This window comes from Capra hircus, chromosome 1 (assembly GCF_001704415.2).
Source record: "Capra hircus breed San Clemente chromosome 1, ASM170441v1, whole genome shotgun sequence".
Taxonomy (NCBI): domain Eukaryota; kingdom Metazoa; phylum Chordata; class Mammalia; order Artiodactyla; family Bovidae; genus Capra; species Capra hircus.
Genome location: NC_030808.1, coordinates 19,307,210 through 19,327,187, shown reverse-complemented (window position 1 = coordinate 19,327,187; position 19,978 = coordinate 19,307,210). Strand labels below are relative to the sequence as shown.

Here is a 19,978-nt window from a genome sequence, read left to right as displayed (position 1 = left end):
AAGTCACCCTGTACTTCTCTTTTTATAATTCCCTAAGTCTGATTCATCAATTAGTGCTATTACTTCTACCTCATAAATGTGTCTTTAAACCATCTCATTCTGTTCCTCTCAACTGCTACCACCCCAGAATGTGGCTCTGTCCTCTCATACCAGAACTATTGCAATAGCACCCCGACTATTTTTGGAATTTATCCTTATCCCTCTCTAAGCTGGATTTGTATTTTTAAATCATAAATCTCATTATGTCACTCTTTCCTTAAGATTTTCAAAGTTTTCCTATTGCACACAGATTGAAAGACCTAAAACACATCCAGAAATGGAATACTATTCAATGCTAAAATGAAACGAGCTATCAAGTCATGAAAAGATATGGAGGGACCTTAAATGTATATTACTAAGTGAAAGAAGCCAGTCTACAATGGTTATATGCTTTATGATTTCTGCTTCATGGTGTTCTGGAGAATATTAAGATAAAGAAACAGAAAAAAAAAAAAAAGGTTGCCAGAGGCTAGGTGTAAACAGATGGAACACAGAGGATTTTAGAGTAGTGAAACTCTTCTGTCTTTTGATATTATGGTATATATAATAATATGTTGTTGTTGTTTAGTCACTAAGTCATGTCCAACTCTTTTGTGACCCCATGGAATGTAGCCCACCAGTGTCCTCTGTCCATAATATTTCACAGGCAAGAATACTGGAGTGGGTTGCCATTTTCTTCTCCAGGGGATTTTCTCAACTATAAGGGCCTCCCTGGTGGCTCAGTTGGTAAAGAATCAGTGTGGGAGACCTGGGTCAAACTCTGGATTGGGAAGATCCCCTGGAGAAGCGAATGACAACCCACTCCAGTATTCTTGCCTGGAGAATCCCCGTGGACAGAGAAGCTTGGTGGGCTACAGTCCATGAGGTCACAGAGATTTGGACATGACTGAGCGACTAAGCACAGCGCAGTATCAACACATATACTATATATATCATATGTATCATATAATTTCAGTGGCGGATAAATATTGTTATGTTTGTACAAAGCCACAGAATGCTCAACACGAAGAGCGAATCTTAACGAACTTCCAGTATAATAATCTGTCAGTGTAGGTCCATCAATTGTAGGTCCTCACTCTGGTGAGTGAGGTTGATAACGAGGAAAGTATGAATGTGGGGGCAGACATATTGAGAAATCTCTGTCCCCTCCACTCAGTTTTGCTGTGAATCTACTGCTCTAGTAGATTAAGTATTTTTTTTAAATGCCCTAAGGGCATTGCATCAATTGTCTGCTGCCTATCCATCTAAACTCATCTCTCCTTTTGCCCAGAAGAGATTTGGGCAAAGAGATTTGGGCAAGATGTCCATGGCCCAGGAAGCAAAAGGGAGAACCGTCTCTTCTTCCCCACCTAGGGCTTACATTGCTCCTTCAGCATCTTTCTAAAGGCAGTTTCTAAAACACAGTAACAAAGTTGTAGTAGGGAAGAAAACAAGTATCAGAAAGTTCTCATTTGACTGCGATTGTCTTAAAGCGACTTCCTAATCTCTAAAATGGGTAGTTGCCTTAAGCCCTTAGGGTGCTTTCAGATGCACACAGAGGCCTCCACTCTGGCCATTCAATCGCACTTCCTGTGGATGGACTCATATATTTTCCTCTCTTAGCTGTGCCAATATCAGCTTGCATTTTTGGGGGACAGTTTCACAAAACTCTCTCATGGCTTCCAACATCCTTCCAGGTGCTTCTCTAGGCAGCTGTTCTTCATTGTTCCGTGGGTCATTCTCATGCATTTTTTGCAAGAACAAACTCTGGAAAGTTAAGCACATGTCAACATTATAGGAAGCTCCCCTTTAATCTGACACTAAAGCAACGAGGTCATCCACGTGTGTCATTTATATTGTCCAGGCAGGAGTTAAAGACAATTGAGCTCTGTCTCCCAACTTCAACTCTCCAAGGATTCCTACAGAAACTCCATTACTAAAATTGATTGGAGGGGTAGACACAGTGCTCCTGAAAGAAATCTTCAGAAAACCCTCTCACAACTCCAAGCCTTTTCTGTGTGTACCAAGTCACCTATTTTGATATTCTATAAGGAGATCTGTCTCGCAACTAGCTTTGTAATCTACTATCTCATATGTAGTTACCCCAGTAAAAATCTTTTAACATTGTGCACTTATATAAAATAGATACGATCTTCTATAAAGTGACAAATCTAACTCCTGGTTTTTAATTTGTCAAACTGGTTATTTAAAAGGCAGTTTAGTATGTAAAGAGAAGTATAGATGACTCTTATCAAAAAAGTTTTTAATGGAAACCAAAATACTGAATGCATTTATAAAACTGCCCTTGACATTAAGTGAAAAATTCTACAAATAAGTATATTAAGCATTCCTTGTGGCCTTAGTTTCATCTTTTACATGGTTAAATATAAATCTCCAGGAAGGGATGAATCTAGTTATTATTCTTTTAAGAGGTGAAAGATATTTGTTTGGTGAGAAATTCACTAAAGGGAAGCTCCAATTAAAAATGTCAACTATAGCACTTCCATAGTAATTTTAAAGCATGTTGCTATTAATCATGTATTTTAATATCTAGAATTTACAGTCCTGTAATCATTTGTCTTTAAGGGACTGAAAAAGTACCATAAAACTTGTGATTAAGTATCTCAGTAGGCAGAAACACCTTGTAATTTAGCTTAATAGTAATGTTTTATTAATTTCAAAGTTCTGATTTTGGTCATAGATTACTAATATTGATTCCAACTGCTTATCTAATCTTTGGAGCTCCTTTTGTTTTTAATGAACATATTTTATCTTCATCTAAAAGATCTAATCAGTTAAAAATTCTTAAAACTGAAATGATATTTTAATTCAAAATTCCTGGTTATTGTTCAGTAGAAAATAATATCGTACTTATTTGTAACATCAAAAGTAATATGTATTTATTCAATTCATCAGCTGTTAATAAAATTAAAATATCTGATTAAATTTTTTCAATGTGTCATGATGCCCTTAAACTTTTCAACAGAATATTTAAATAGCTGATACAGTTAAATATAAAATAAATTAATTTACCATGTGACTAGTCAAAGGATGAGTAGGATGCAGCCATTCTTGGTAGAAAACGTTACCTATTTTGGCTTCTAGGAGCAAGTAAACTACCTGAGAGCTGAAGCAACCCACTTCAGCATTTACTTTTAGGCAAATACTTGTTTAATTAGCTCCAGGGAACAGAAACCATAAACCAACATCCCAAGTGTGCAGTTTTTCAGTTAAGAAGATTTAGGAAGCCTGAATTATTCCCCAGATGATACAGGATTATTTTTTATATTGTTAACAACCACTGCTTAATATATTAAGTCATACTTGATGGTCCCAGAATTTACAGATGTTAAAAAGTTTTCGAATCTATCATCTCATTCCTGAGAGATTCTGTCTCAGGAGGCTCCCGCTACCCTGGGAATAAGGTCCAAACTCCTCCCTGCAGGCTGTTAGTCCTTGAGTGGTGAGTTCCTGCTCCTGCACCCCAGCTGGAGTCCATCCTCCGCCGACCTCTGACTGTGTGCTAGCAGCCCTGATCTCCAGGTATTACTTCCAGTATGCTGGGTGTCTTCCTGCCTTGGGTCCCTCACATTCTAGTGGAGAAACCAAATGCTCTTCTTCCCATGGCTTGGCCATTCTCATTTTTTAAGTCTCATTTCACCATTTGCCTCTGGAGACCTTTCCTCTTGACCTTTCCCGACTACCTTCTCTATGTGGAAGGGCTTTCTGGGTGGCTCAATGCTAAAGAATCTGCCTGCCAGTTTGGGAGACACTGGAGATGGGGTTTGATCCCTTGGTTGGGAAGAGTTCCTGGGGGTAGGAAGTGGAAACCCATTCCACTATTCTTGTCTGGGAAATCCTGAACTCTCTCCTCCTTTCAGTCTCCTTATTCTATATCGTAGCACATAATCACTTTTCAGAAATGTATAATTACATATTTAGCATCCAAAACATTGCTGAATAGATATGCAACAAATATTTGTTGAATGGACAATATCCTCAAAAACTTGGGAAAGCACAAAGGCAATTAAAGCATGTTAGTTGGCTGAATTAGTAGATTTAAGACGATATAAAATATTGTCAGTATCTATTTCACTTTATAAAGCATCTCAGAAATGATTGTTTTGACAACAGACCTCTATTAAATGATCCACAACCCCAAAGAACAGTTGCCAGTTTATTGCAAGTTTTCAAGGCTTATCATATTAATCTTAAATTATATATAACATTTTTTGGTCAGGAGATTCCCTGGTGGCTCAGACAGTGAAATGTCTGCCTGCAATTCAGGAGACCCAGGTCCAATCCCTGGGTTGAGAAGATCCTCTGGAGGAGGGCATGGCAACCCACTCCTGTATTCTTGCCTGGAAAATCCCATGGACAGAGGAGCCTGGTGAGCCCCAGACCATGGGGGTCACAAACAGTAGGACATGAGTGAGCGATTAATATTTCATTTTCTTTTTTTTTTTTTTTGGTCTGAATGAAAAAAATAACACTTTATATAAATACTGTCATGTTCAAAATTTTTTATCAGCTTTAAAAAGTGAAATATAGGTAGAAATGTCAGGGTTTTTTTTTCCATTTTAAAAACAGTGATTCATAGTCAAATACATACATTTGAGGTATTGTGGCTTTTGATAGCAAAGACTATAATACTCCAAATATCTCAATTTTATTTTTCAAATTAGGTAAAAATTGAGAAGTGTGAGCCAGGGTACTGGGCATCTAGAAACAGATTAGAACTTGAGACTTTACTCTGAGAAATCATATTGGCTGAGACATTTTCTCCTAAAGTCAGAATGATACGTATTTTCTTTGATTAGAGAACAGTATAGCTAATAGACTGCATTGCATCTACAGTCCAGATCAACAATGAAAGCATATAAAATTTTCACTGCCCACTTAGGAAGTATTATATTTTTCTATATATGATACATTTATCAGTTTTAGTTCATTTTTTTTTCAAAATGTGATTCAGCCAGTGAAAAAGTAATGGTAAATTATATTACTTAGATTTCTATAAAATCTCTTCAATAAAGAAAGTATCATTGGACATACAAAAGCTGAACTTCCATGGAAAGATTTTAATGTAAAAAAGGAAAAATAAATTACACATAGCCTTACTTGTTTTTCAAATGTTGAAGAAAAATAAAGAAACTAAGAAAATATAGTTAGTGATTCTGATCTTCCTTTAGGAAACCCTGCATTCCAGACAAACTTGGGTAGAAAGTGAAAGATGAACCCATTTGTGAATTGAATATGAAACTTAAAATATTAAACTTGAACTGAATATGAAACTTAAAATATTAAATACTATTTTAGGGATGTGAGTTTAAAAGCCATAGTTTTTAGGATTATTCCCTGTGTGATTTCTTAGGAACATTTAAAAATAACATGTGAATTAAAATCAAAGTTAATAAGCATATGCAGATCAATCCACAGGTGTTTTTAAGTTGTTTGCATGCATTTATTTATTTATTTTTAAATTATGGGAGTATAGTTGCTTTACAATGTTGTGTTATTTTCTACTGGACAGCAAGGTGAATCGACTGTGTGTGTGTGTGTGTGTGTGTGTGTGTGTTTGTGTGTGTTCAGTTGCTCATTCATGGTCCCATGGACTTTAGACCACCAGGCTCCTCTGCCCATAGAATTTTCCAGACAAGAATACTGGAATGGGTTGCCATTTCCTCCTCCAGGAAATCTTCTCAACCCAGGGATCTAACCTGTGTTCCTTGTGTCTGCTGCATTGGCAGGTGGATTCTTTACCACTAGCACCAGCAGGGAATTAGCTATATGTATACATACATCCCCTCTTTTTTGGATTTCCTTCCCTAGGTCATCACAGAGCACCAACTACAGTTCTCTGTGCTATACAGTAGTTTCTTGTTGGCTATGTATTTTATGCATATCTTCAATAGTGCATATATCACTTACCTGAACTTAAACATAAAGTAATTCTTTTCTTCTTTTTGTGTTTTAGCGCATTTACTTGAAATGCCTTTTCTAGTTTTTAAGACATTGTATTATGAATGGCTCAAGCTAACCTTCACTCTAAACTGAATCTGTGTGCCCTAGTCCTTTCTGATGTTTCTTCTGAATTGCTATCAGAAAAACTTAGTCTACCTCACTTTTCCCTTCTCGTTTTGAATTTGCTTCAAGTTCATGTGGGCCCAGATCATGATTTTTGAAAATCATCTTTGGCTGTGGTTCCTGCTCAGTCTGAAAAAGGTAGTCTAGCAGGCAGATAAGAAAGAACAGGAATAGAATTAGATGCTTCCAGTTGCGAACGCCATAAAGCACAAGAAAGCACAACTCAACAGTGACCCCACGCAAGGCTATTATGACTATCTGAAATTGAGTTCTGTGTTGAAGAAGAATGTCTCCTAGGTAGTGACAGTCTGTCTAGAGACTAACCTTGGGCTCATTGGCCTAAACTTGTTTATGAGAGAAATGTAGCAAAAAAAATCTCCCTTTGTGGTCAGAAATATTTTATTGTTGTTGCTGTTTTTGTTCAGTTGCTCAGTCATATATGACTCTTGGTGACCCTCTTGTACAGAAATGTGTAGGACCCCTTAAAACACACAAGAGTATCTTCGTATCTCAGATTTTATTTACAGACTGTGTTTGAGGAAAGCCCAGGTCTAGGAACTACTTTCTATCATTAGAAAGGGAACTTTATCAACAATAGTGACAGTAAAGTCATCACTGACTACTGACAGAGGAGCATGTCCTCATAATATTTTGCAGAAAGAAAATTATTGAAACAAAATTTGAGCTGTGTTTTTTTACAAAGAAAGCTTTCCCAAAGTCCAGAATTTAAGGGTCATGTGATGTGTATAAATGACATAGTGTTTTGATTAAAAAAAAAAAACAAATTATTTGATTTAAATTTGAGTTATTCCTTTTATATGGAATGGACAGAATATATTTGAATAACAAATATATTTTTAAAATTATATCTGAGACAATTGTAAATAGTGCCCTTCTTGAAGGCTTTCATTTATTCTATGTTTGAGGAAGTCGGGAGATATGTAAATTGCAATGCTTGAAATCGATGTGTAAAAGGAAACTATCTTCATTTATAAAATAAAGGAAAGATAATTTATTCAACTAACATTAATGTTGCTGTACAGGAGCTTATCTTGTGCTTTCAAATAATTTATGAAAGTAAAAGATTATCTTAATTTTAATATTTAAAAATGATTGACATGATGGTTCTGTTATGTGTAAATGGATTGCACAATGGACACATTTCTTTTGTTTACTGAGCTATGCTTTGCGCAAGAGAACTCATTAAAGCAAATATTTTGATAATTTGGGGATATGATAAAGTTTATAAGGATTAAGTCTTTTTTTTGAGAGATGAGAGGAACCAATTGTAAAAGGATCTGATATATGAATTTCAAGGTAGAATTTTTATTGTGCATAATTTTTGTGGACTATAAAGTGGTTATATAATAATTTTTTGCTCAAACTGGAGTCAGTGAGAGAGTATCGCTCTTGTAAGCTTTTTCATTGTTTTAAAGAATGCTATTTTAATGCAACTTTGACAAAGACTATACTATTAATTATTCTTGGATCCTATGTTGCAATATCAGTTTAGGCATGTTTGCTTTAAATGACCATGTACACTAATTAGAAAGAAAACAATTCACCAGGAGCTATATCAAATATAGCCTGCAGATGGTATGAGCTTTTTTCAAGGATCCATATTGTCCTTGGACTTGGCTGTTGTATTATACTTTAAATGGAATTGATTGTGTGGTTGTAATGAAAGTAACAGATTGATTTCTATCCAGTGTTGCAAAGAGTAAATAGAAAAATGTTCCTGTCTTGACCTGCATTCATAACCGATGGGATTTGCTGGCTTTGGACCCAATCCTTAATGAGATAAGATGCAAATGTAATAAACCTGGCTTCAAAGTTTAAGAATCTTTTCAATGCTCATCAAAGATGTTTCTTTTTGCATTTAGATATGTTGTATTGATTATATCACAATCACCTAGGATATGTTACTTTCTTTAAATGCTATTCATAATTTATAGTGTAATTAGCATTCATATTTGCCTTTATAAACATACTAAGATGATTGAAGTGTGGGTTATAACATAGTGGTATAGTTTTTAATTGTCCTTAAAATTGAATTACTTCTTTTGGCTTTTAAGTGTATGATGATAGTTTAACCTTGGATTTAACTGATTTTTTTTTTAAATAAACATTTTTGGTTGTGGAGTAAATTTTTATATTCTAATATATTAAGTAAGGTGTAATATTAGTATATTTTACTAATCCATCATAATAGTATGTTTTCTGAAGGACTATTCCTGCTGAATATTCATTCAGAGTTATCACTGTATTATTTATTAAGATATGAAATGCTTGTTTCCAATAGTGAACTCTGAGTCCCTTCCTCTCATTCTTTCCTTGATAATTTAGAGAATAAGCAAACATGTGTGCTATAATTTTTACTCTGGTAGTCAGGATTTTATAAGACTTTTCCCCTACTCACCCTCCATAAATAAAACTCAGGCCCACAAAACACAGAACTGAAAATATGACATACAGTTAGGAACTTCACTTTGCTATAAATGAAGGAATGCAGAAAAAAGAGGAAAAAAGTAACAATTCATTTCTAAGCAACAGTTTCTTCACAAATTATGTGGCTTTTTTTGGATTTGTTTTATGTTTTGGGTAAAACAGTTTAGTGTAATGATGCTTAGATGAGACAAAACAAAACAAAATTAAAAAAAAAAAAAACAACAACTAACACATTTGACTGCCGATGTTTCTCAGTTGTAGCTTCCAAGAGCTCTCTCTGTTTTTCCTAGCCCACTTGATACCCTGCAGGTTGTGGCAGACAATTCACAGGAAAAGCTTAGACATCAGGCTTGCACGCTTCTTGACTCCATTTTAAACCTTTTGTTCACACCAGGGTGGCATTTTTTCACACTGCATGTGGCAGTTTTGACTCCTATCCAACTTGTCTTATAAAATCAAAGTCTGTGATTTTTTTTTTTTTTTTTTTTACATTCACAGGGCTGCTTCCTGAACTGCTACTGCTGTTTGTGTCTTTCCTAGTGATTGGTTCAGAAGTTTAGAGCAAAATGTGTTTTAGGGAGGGGGAGGAAAAAGAAAGCGATATGAAAAATATCCTTGCCCAAAACACAGGAAATATATTTTGAGTAAGACAGAGGTTGACTCTACAGAGATTGTACATGAAAATCAAATACACTTCCCACTATTTTAATTATTTTTGTGCAGTACTCTGTTGAATATACAGGTTAATTAAAAATGTATTTAATGATATCACTTTCAGGTTGCAAATGCCATTTTTTAAAGAACTATCACGTGATAACAAAAGAAAAATCTCATTCTCGAATGAATATAATTATTTTCTCATATTATTTTATAATAATGAGTGCAAATGAATTTTACTTTAAAATGTGATCATTCAACATACCTTACTATTTGATTATAAGTTCAATCATGAATAAAATTAAACTTCTCTAAAAACATTATACTATGAAACACAACATTTCAATAATTCCTGTATCAACTTCATCATTCTTAAAGTGTTCTTCTTTCCCTTCTGTTTAATTAAAAACATCACTTTAGTTCCCATTCATCTCCTTCATACTTTCAACTCATAAATTACACACATATTTCAAATGAATTATATAAAGCCATATTTATGAAATAACAGCAGCAGAAGAAAATTTTAGCAAATGCAAAAGGTGTATGCCTTCACATGTTTCTACAGAGTAGTTATTAGGAAGGATTTGAAAACTACAAGTAGGAAATCTCTGTAGATGATCTGGCAATAATAAATATATACATATACTTATCCTTTGGAATTCTTATTTTGTTTAAAGATTACCTTCTATTTGTATTAACAAAAGCATATAAAATATTCTGAAAATATTCCCTAGATATGTGATTCATTTCAGTATTATTTTCACAGGGGATATAGGAGATTTCAATTTTAATCAACAGATCAATGAGGATTATATAATTTCTTATATTTTCTGAAATTATACAATAGTCACTTTCTTTCATTTTTAAATTACTGCATTTTTAAAAGTAACAATTCAATTACAATATAAGGAGAAATGAAAATCTGGTTAATAGAAACAAATATTTAATGCAGCAATAAGTATTTGGTAGTGATGTTAACAAATTTAAAAGTGAAAGAATCTTATTGCATATTTTTTTAAATTTTTAACTACAAAACCAACTTAAATAATTGAAGTCGCTTTATTTAATTCAAGTTGTATACTTGATACATTGTAAAGAATCATATTATAGTACTTTATGGAAAAAAATATAACAGCAGTAGCTGTAGATTATAGTTTTTATGCCTTCTAGTGAATACCTACATGATTTCATTGCTTCTGAATTATTCATTACAATATTTGAAATATGGAATATATCTGTTATATTGAAAAAGAACAATTTAGATTTTTCTTTCATTCCTCAGAAGAACAAAGTATGATTGGCAAGAACATAGCAGAGAAATAGCACTTTATTGTAAATTCTGTAATAGTAGATATGCTAGCAGACAGAACAACCACTTCCTTTTCCTTTTATTTACGGAAAACTACTTCGCAACTCCTAGAAAGTATTTGAAAATAAAGCAGAATTGCAAAAAATATTTCAAAAATAAGTAATTTCAAATGGTTGCTGTAAAGAAAATTCTGTTTAAAACAAAAAAGATGGAATGGATTTAGTAGTCTGGAATTTTCTTGTGATTCACAGATATTGTATCAAGTAAAGATTTTTGTTTGTTTGTCTTTTAGTCAATTTAAAATCTGTCCTCATTAGTAAAAAAAAAAGTAAAAATTATTTATACTTGAATATTAAAGTTTTATAAAGATCAAATAAAACCCGTCATTAAAAACAAAACAATTAACTGAAAGCAAATAAAATAACCAAACAAACACATACTTATTTAATTGATATTTAGTGTTAAGCCCTAATTTGAACCCTGACAGCATCTGGAAATCTAATAAACCATTTGAAATTAAGAATATGAAAAATACAAAAATAATCATCTAAGGAAATTAAAGCTTATGAAATAAAATTTACCTACTTTTGCAGCTCATATGTTTGTTGAAAACACGTTTGACTATTTCATGTGCATGCCAAAGAATGTAGAAATAGTTTTAACTCATTTTTCATTATCTGGCATAGAAAATTCCAACTTTTATTGCTTTCAGTTTCTTATTTCCTACCCTCCCCACCTACTCCCTCCGATTCTTCAGACTCTCTTCTGTCCAGCATTTCTTCTATTTGAGGTGAACAAAATAAGACCCCTAAACAGATACACACGAAATAACCTCCATCCAGCTGAAGAGAAATAGGTTTTCTGTCTTTAGCCTGTCTTTATATGTTAATAAAATCAGCTCATACATTCTGCCACCAAATTCAGCTTGGAAATAATCCTCTGCTACTTAAGGTTGGATGAAAAGAGTATTCATTGCGAATTATGTTTCATCTGTCACAATAACCTTCTTTATTCTGTCATGGACCTCCCCTTTGCCTGTGGCAATTAGAGAAAATAGGTATGCCTTGAAGTATGGGATAGTGGTTTCTTAAAACAAAACAAAACAAAACAAAAACTGATACACATAGACAATGCTTACTAAGCAATATATTGAAAAAAACGTATCAAGCATTTTGATTCTGATTTTTTTTAAAGAATTGGTAAAATAATGTTTTAGAATGAGCAGGTGGGATTATGGTCATCGGTTATTGTTACCATAAGTTATTGATAAAAAGCAATGAATTATAATAGTATTAAAAATAAAATGTCAACAACATATTTTCATATTGCATACTTTCTAATTAAATCATGCCATAAGATACAAATTATAAATATATGGTATTATTTAACATAGCAAATGAGAGTAATACATTTATGTGCCTTTAAGTATATTTAAATATTCCAGACTAACACTTTCACAATTTTTTAAATGGGGAAAAACAAAGAAAAAATTTTCCCTTCACATAGTTTATCAAACATTTTGTTTAACTCAAAATCAATATGATTATTTGATTTACTTACTCTTACAAATCACTGAAATTACCTTGAGGCAGTTCAAGTTCACCTTTCTGAAATTAAATCTGTTAAATGATAGATATCATCTAACCATCTTCTTAAGAAACCTCAACTTTCTGGCTTAACAGGATACAATTATACCACTTCTAGTTACAAATGAGTTAAACTAGATCATAAAAAGCTACAAAAGACAAAAAAACAAAAACCAAAATATAGTTGACAAAAAGAAAATGTTCCTTCAAAAGAAAGTCACTGCTGATGAAGTAATTCAGTCATCCTAACAGTTGGATGAAATAAAAACACACAAACAATTTAAGCTAACACGAAATTCATAGTCTGAAGAAAAAAATTCTTGAGACTAAAAGGAAAACCTTTTTTGGCCCACTGCACAGGTTGGGCACAAAAGTGCTTGCTAAGCTATCTATTTCACACATGCAACGACAGAAGGTTCGATATTCATTCGATCGATGAGTGAAAAGGCACAATGGCAAAATCAGACAGACTTCTTTTCAAATACAGATCTCCAATGTCCCCCTACAGTCTACAGATGCACGGCTGGTGGTGTGGCTCAGACGGAGCAAGGGTTACATCAAGGCTGTTCTCTGGACCGTGCAAACAGTCTAGACCAATGACCTGCAGCATCATGCCCTTTGAAGAAGAGGCAAGTTCGGTCATGATGAAGAAAAATCAAGGCGTACCCCTTTTAACAATAGGGAGCAGCTCGAGGCTGCAAAGAGGTAAGCAGGGGTAAGAAGAAAACGGCATCTGCTTCCATGGTTACAGGCCAACTATGAGAACCTTGCTTTTCAAGGGAGCCTGTTCTCAGGCTCCCTCACGGGGTATGTCATGCATTATAAGCAAAGGCAGGTTGAGCTGAAATCCGCATAGTTATTTCAGAGTAAAATGATACGGAGCACATGGCTGGCAGGAAAAAAAAAAAAAAAGTCACATGACTATTAAGAACCAGACTTGGGCTATTTCAGAATAGAATTTTTTTTTCTTAAACCAGTTTAAGAAAAGACAGTAAATTTGTATAAAATGAAGAGCCATGATAAACATGATTTTCATTTCTCAGGCTTTTCTGTGAGCAGAGGTCAAGGGTCAAGATAATACCTCCCATTCCATGGCAGGATCATGAAGCCTATTGTTAATATAACTTTATGATGGTTAGCATTTAAAAATATTTCCATGTTTTGCTGGACTATAAGATAGAATATATGCTTTTGTGAATCTCTCTGTTCTGATTCTCTTTGATTTCCTGCCCTGGCTCATCCCCTGTTTATGTTCATTTCCACGGTTACATCTCATGGGGAAAGGTAGGAGATTTGGTGAGAAACTTCCTTGCTGTGGGAGTGAAAGCTAAGAAAGTGTGGCGTTTCCTCTGCCTCTTGAAAGATGCTTATAGTGAATTCAGATCTGTGCCAAAATTATGAGCCTCTGACAGCAGTTCCGTTTCTAATTCATGTATTTATATTTTCTTCATTGCTTGATACATCAATGAACATATAGACTCTTTTTTTTTCCTTTTCTGTGAAATGTTAAGTTGTTAAAGTTAAATTTTGTGATATTCTGCATTGGCAACTAAAGCTATTTGGATAAAAAGTTGACAAATATAAAATGCAGCTTATTTTGTATTATTAAGGATCAGTCTAAGTTACAAAAATGTAGCCATAATATAGATAGATAAAATGTTCCTATAACAATGTACCATAACTGAATATTAGAAAAGTTCATATTTGTCTTTCTTCCAATGATGGACAATTAACTCTAGATATTCCATGCAGGTTATACTTGGAGCAATTTTTAAGTGTATTGTTAAAATTAGGAAGAAAGAAAGTAAAGAAGGTTCCAAAGGGCAAAGTGTAAAACAACTTTCATTAAATTTATTTTTTAGAAGTTATGTTTGTTACTGTAAATGAGCACCATATGGCTTGTATGTAGCTAGTCATTTCAAATACCTACTTTGAATGAAAATTACCTTGTAGCATTACAAAAGCAATTAAGTGTTGGTGACCATGATAGCAACAATTTTGTGCTCTCAGTTGAGAAATCAGAAGGCAATTTTGTGATATGTTCCTTCATGGTGATGGTGTGTTTTGAGCTAGGTTCATGGCTAAAGGTATGCATTTTTTTTTTCTTTCTTTCAGTGTGATAAGAAACATTTATTTCTATGCTTGTATGGTAAGGAAAATGTATAGGATTAAAAAAAAATGAACTACCAAAGTGTTACTCTTTTCACATATAATACTTCATACACTACTATAAGCAGTGAACACATTATCTTAAAGCAGTCATGCTGTAGTTTCTTGAAATAATTCACGTGCTGCTAAGGTAATTCAACATCAGAGTTTCTTTGATGAAACAGCAGATCATACTTGCTGCCAAAGGTCAAGTGCCAGCTATTTCTTCTGTGGAAAATCTACCTCTCAATTCTCTAAAGGAAAACAAAGCAAAAGCAAATGCACTAAGGTTTATGGTTTGCATGATAATTTGTGGATTGTGGTTCAAGGAAAGAGAGGCTATTGCAAGAAATCTGTTGCAAAATAGATAGCTGAATTCTTGGGCCTCTTTTTACTATTAACATTCAACCATTAGTCTTGCTCTTTTGTTTTTCAAAACATACTCAATTTTATGAATATTTATGTGTATACATAAACTACACTAACTTGCCAAATGTAGATATAGGTTAAACACTTAGAGACATTTTCATAGACTCAGATGGATAGTTACTGAAATGCTACTGCTTTAACATAATAATATTGCTTAAACATACTAATATAACATACTAACATACTCAGATATTTAATACTGAGTACTTATAGGGAAAATAACAGCCTCCTTCCTTAAGAAAGATTATATTTGAAGTATTAAATAGCTGAGTAATGTGTCCATACTACCTGTATTTTGCAACAAAATTCCACTCAGGTAACTAGATGTATTAGATTTAAACATGCCTTAGAATTAAACATTAGAATTTTTCCCTCCCCACTATAAAATCAGAAACAGAAGGACTAAAATTGGCCTTGCCTAATGGGCCTCCCAGGCAGTTCAGTGGTAAAGAACCCATCTGCCAGTGCAGGAGACATGAATTTGATCCCTGGGTTTTAAGATCCCCTGGAAGAGGAAGATATGGCAATCCATTCCAGTATTCTTGCCTGGAAAATCCCATGGACAGAGGAAACTACAGATCTTCAGGTCCCAAAGAGTCCAACACGACTGAGCCCTTGAGCACACAAGCACACACAGTGGAGACTCACTCATATAAGAGATAAAAGCACTGAAATTTTCAATGCCTTGAAGTCTAATAGTGCATAGAATATAGTAGATGCTCAATAAAATATCTCTATTAAATAAATAAACCTGTAATTGCACTAAAGAATCAATTACCTAAATATAATGCAATCTCATCAAATGTAGGACAGTATCTTCTCTAGGTACCAATACTAGTGTATCTTTTCCTACCTTTTTCTCTAGACCTTTCTATATAAATAAGTGTCACTGATTTATGATTATTGAAAGCCCATAATGTATGCAGTGAGACTTGAAATGTATAATCGGAACCACACTTCCCTAATAGGATTTGATGAAACACTATTTTTCTGAAAGATGTTCTGGAACCACCCCCAAGAAAAACCAAAAGTCAAATAATTATGAGAGGGATATTATATTAAACAATCTTAAAGAGGTTTCTCATATAAGCTACTTTCCAGGACATTTAAAAGCTAAATATATGGTGTATCCCTAAGAGGAGCATACACTTGACACTGCTTTCCAAAGTTATTTATTTAATCAACTTTGTTCATAAAATACTTAATATGACCTGATTTCAGTGATATGCTGAAGCTGGCTAAAACTAGCTTGGATGAGCTACTACTCTACTCCTTCCTAATCTCTGTTTTTAAGAGACAGCATTTTCTTGTTTGAAATCAGCTGTGACAGAAGTATTTGCACCATAGAAATCAGCAAATTCTACAAATAAGAGTTGTTTTTTCCTCTTCCCTTGTTTCAGAATCAGTTGTTAAACAGTTACCAGCACAATGTTATCTAATTTCCTCTCACTCCCTCTTTGTAGGTAAATTATGACCACTAAAAGGTCAACAGGTTCAGAAGTTTTCTATTTGTCAACCTGTCGAAAAGAAGTTTTCTATTTATCAACCTGTCTAAAACACAAAACTATTTAAATCAATTATGAAGACTAGACATAAAGAGAAAGTCAGTCATGGAGAATAATAGACACTCCAGCTTTTCTTTAAAGATTTACCTTTTATATCAGGAAATAGTATAGTCTATCTTTCTGATTTCTCTAATTTACCTGAACAAACATCTATATTTATTTCTTTATACTTTTTCTAGTAAAATATTTATGTTTTGTTAATTATCTACCCTAACACTAATTTGTATAATTAATTTGTTAATTGTCTAATCATTCCTGAGTTCCTGAGAAAATATTTCTGAAAACTACCAGACAGCTTATAAATGTATCTCTAACTTTAACTTACTTGATTATCATTGAATTTTTATAAAACTGAGATGTGAGATGAAGTATCATAAAGTAACTTATACTCTTGTATTGCATATCATTTAATTTTGGGCATATTATCAATTGTATTTACCCACTTGTCCTCTTGGGTGAGAAAACAAAAATGGAAAATCTATGAGTAGAGGAATTGAAATACACGTTTGTAACAGACAAGCCACTTAGTTCCCATTTGATCTTTTACCTACTAAATTACTTTGGGTGGGCTTCCCTTGTGGTTGAGCTACTAAAGAATCCGCCTGCAATGCGGGAGACCTGGATTCAGTCCCTGGGTTGGGAAGATCCCTTGGAGAAGTGAAAGGCTACCCACTCCAGTACTCTGGCCTGGAGGATTCCATGGACTGTATAGTCCACGGGGACGCAAAGAGTCAGACACAAGTGAAGAACTTTCACTCAGTCACTCACTATGGGTAGGTTATAGCTGAAATCTTTAAGTATTGGGTGGATTATAAGTATAGATACTTGGCTTAGTAGTGCATGACTTAGAATCATAAATGAATTATTTTTTTGGCCTTGATGCCTTGAAGAATGAGTTCTATGATGACATGCTTTGAAGGATCTCTGGGATCTATTTTGTGACAATAAGCAGGATGATTTATAATATGATTGGAGAAGGGAATGGCAACCTATCCTGGTATTCTTGCTGCAGAATCCAAAGGACAGAGGAGCCTAGTGGGCTACAGTCCATGGTGTTGCAGAGTCAGACATAACTGAGCAACTAACACACACGCTTCCAATTTACCTTTCCAATCTCATGGACCCAAAACATTGTATTTCACTTCATATAGCTCATAAAGTAGTTAATTTGAGCGTCTATCTTTGGGCCAAGTATTGTGCTATTCATTAGGAATTTTTTTTTTTAAATTTTTTATTTTTTTTTAAATTTTAAAATCTTTAATTCTTACATGTTAAAACATGATTAATACAGATCTCTGCCTTTTGGTAGTCCACAGTAAAATATGAAAAGAAAGCAGCTTAGATGTGCTAATATCATGAGAGAAAACCATCTAAATATAACTGTCTACTATAGATCTAACATACATCTATATCATGAAAGCCAAGAATTCTATGAATTTAATCCCAGAATCTCATATACTTTCTGGATTCTACTCTCATCACATATGTCACAGAGAGCTTCATATTCATAAATACAATTATGAATTGCACAATCAAGACGTGTGCATGCTTATTCGGTCTCTCAATCGTGTCTGACTCTTTGCAACCCCATGGACTGCAGCCCACCAGCCTCCTCTGCCCATGAGATTCTCCAGGCAAGAATACTGGAATGGGTTACCATGCCCTCCTCCAGGGGATCTTCTCTACGCATCTTACGTCTCCAGCATTGGCAAGTGGACCCTTTACCACTGAGCCACCTGGGAAGCTACAGTCAAGAGGATGAAGAAATAATTCTTAATATATATTCAAGTAAAGGGTAAGTGGAAACAGATGAATTACAGAAACTAACTGTACAGTATATTTATAAAATTGAAGAAGCAGTATACATCGCTCAAAGAATATGAGCATCTTATCATTATCATAAGATAAATATCATTATTATATCAGACATCCAACTTAGATGATATTGTGTGTGTATGTGTATTTGTATGTATGAAAAGAAATGTGTTGAATGCTCATTGATTAAGATATTACTTGTAAAAAAAGATATTACTTGTAGTTGAAAGATCATTTAAGCATATTAATATCATGCTTCTGAGAAATCAAAAGACAATCAAAAGTTGTAAAAGGCTTTACTTTGTTATCATATCAGCCATATTGAACATTGTACACAATTTTAACACTGGATAATTGTCTCCCCAATGCCATATAATATGGAACTCTTCTTCACAATTGTGAAAACAAATTAATGCAAAATATTTATGCATGAAAGATTAACTAACTTCTTTAATATAAGGTTTTTAATGAAAAATAGTTTTGATTTTTATTTGATAACTCATAAACACTATTTACAAAGACTATTATCATTCAGTTTTAGAAGGAAAAATATTAATTATCCTTTCATGTTTTTAAGAAGCTATCTTGCCTTTTTATAACAAAAAGTTGTTTTTTAAAAAAATTCTACCTAGAGAACTTAATTCATATTTCTGAGCCTAGCTCAACTCTCCTCCCTTTAGAAAAATGTTCTCTTTCTTTCTGGAACATCTTCACTTTCTACTTTTCCCTACCTCTTATTCACTCATATTCTTTTTCCTTCTAATTTATATTTATTATAATATTGAATATTGTTTGTAATTTTTGCTGAGCAGAAAAAAGTAGATGGCAATGGGAACATTTTAAAATACATGTGGGAATCATCACACTCTAAAGCTATAGTAATTGAATATAAAACTCAGCTCTGAAATTTCACTTTTTAAAAAATGATTTGTCTACCTTTTAAAATACAAAATAAAATAACCTCTCACCTTTCTGAAAGGAGAGACAAACTTCCTGCTTTTGTCCATTTTCTTATCTGAGGCATGAGTGAGGCATGAGTGGTACATGTGTTTATTATAAGCCATGCCTAGGCTCCATTATTGCCTGGTAGTGTTTGTTATTACTAACATAATATCACCAGAAGGAATTTCCCTTAATTAGCACATCACAGACTTCATATTTTGATTGAGCATCAAACTCATTCTACTTAGCTATTGTATGTGTGTGTATATGTTAACCCCCAGATGTTAACATGTGCTGAAATAGGCATATTTCAATACCTTGTTTTTACAGATGACTGCCAACTATTGTGCTTGCTCTATTACTTTGTGCTCCCTTTGGTATTCTTTTTTCTCAAAGACATGATAGAATTTCTAATATGCCCAACAGACTCCTCAGATTTGTGTTAATTAAAAAGAGACTTCATTTAAATATATGTTTTTCTTTAAGGACCATATTCATGGACCTAAACTATGTTCCTTTCTAATGTATATGATATTCAATATTATTTGTAATAATTAATAATAATTATTTCATTCTCTCCAAGAGTAATATTTTTATATAATGGCTTTATGGCTATATATAGATATATATGCATACACATAAATCCCATAATGGGCTTCCCCGGTGGCGCTAGTGGTAAGGAACCATCTGCCAATGTAGGAGATGTAGGAGACACAGGTTCGATCCCTGGGTTGGGAACATCCCTTGGAGAAAGAAACAGCCACTCACTCCAGTATTCTTGCCTAGAGAATCCCATGGTCAGAGGAACCTGGCAGGCTACAGTCCATAGGGTTGCACAGAGTCACATACAACTGAAGTGACTTAGCACTCACGCATATCCTAAATTATGTTTATATATTTGCGTATGTCTATATCTATGAAGGAAGACATATTTATATTCAAATTTGTATCAGGTAAGCAGTTCGCTTTAAAAT

General features: G+C 33.7%; 1 long non-coding RNA gene across 5 annotated transcripts in view; it reads left to right on the top strand.

The window, feature by feature from the left end:
• The window catches only part of LOC102176916, a 673,837-nt gene that overhangs the window by 324,779 nt on the left and 329,080 nt on the right, over window positions 1–19,978 (top strand). For 3 of the 5 annotated variants that reach the window (XR_001918463.1, XR_001918465.1, XR_001918455.1), the window contains one exon: window positions 12,614–12,810. The exons of 1 other annotated variant lie outside the window; for it this stretch is intronic. This is a non-coding gene — a long non-coding RNA (uncharacterized LOC102176916). Of the gene's footprint in view, window positions 1–12,613; window positions 14,518–19,978 lie in introns of those variants that run through there. One more of the 5 variants, XR_001918451.1, reaches the window with a different exon arrangement.